This window comes from Phalaenopsis equestris, unplaced genomic scaffold (assembly GCF_001263595.1).
Source record: "Phalaenopsis equestris unplaced genomic scaffold, ASM126359v1 Scaffold000181, whole genome shotgun sequence".
NCBI lineage: Eukaryota > Viridiplantae > Streptophyta > Magnoliopsida > Asparagales > Orchidaceae > Phalaenopsis > Phalaenopsis equestris.
Window position 1 is genome coordinate 100,428 of NW_018164623.1, and position 763 is coordinate 101,190.

A 763-nucleotide genomic window follows, 5' to 3' on the forward strand; every position below is an offset into this window, starting at 1 on the left:
AAAAGCCTCGTTGTCACTATTGACGGAAACTCCGTGTTCTCGAGCTAACTCAAAAATCTCAATCTTGAGTTTCTCAACTTTTTCTTCAATTATTGATTCCTTGATTTCTTTAAGATCTGGAGGACCCTGATGGAAATCCTCAACTTGTTCCTCCATCTCGCTGACTATTGTCGCGAAGATGTCAGATATTTCAGGCACTGGTTTCGCTTCCTATCTTCTAGGTTCACTGAACTATATCGGTGCAGCGACCTTAGGTACCCATACCTTCTTCCTTTTCGACGATGATGCCTTAAGACGAGGCGTTTTAGTAGAGACATCGATATGTCGAGGGAAGGTATGCTCCCCGTGGTGTAGACCAGCTACAATGTCAGGTAATCTTCTTGTCTTTCTTTCCATGATTTTAGGAATAATGGGTAAACCTCTCGGACCCAGTCTTGACTTAATTGGCTGGCGACCTGCGGTCCTGGAGGTGGTATGATCGGTGGTGACCATAACAGTATCGACTCGGTTTTCCAAATGGAGCCAGACGGGAACACAGGTATGTGACTCTATAGTCGACCTACGAGATTTTCTAGCGGGCTTATTATCCTTCAAAATTTCATTCTTCATATGAGGAGAGATTGCATATTCCACTCGTTTAAGTAATTCACTAACAGAATATCCTTCTTTAATAGCAAGCCTTCTGAAGACTGCACTAACTCGGGTGATGGGGCTGAATTTCTTTCCCTCCTCACCATGTCCATGAGGTGATGGGAATGCAACA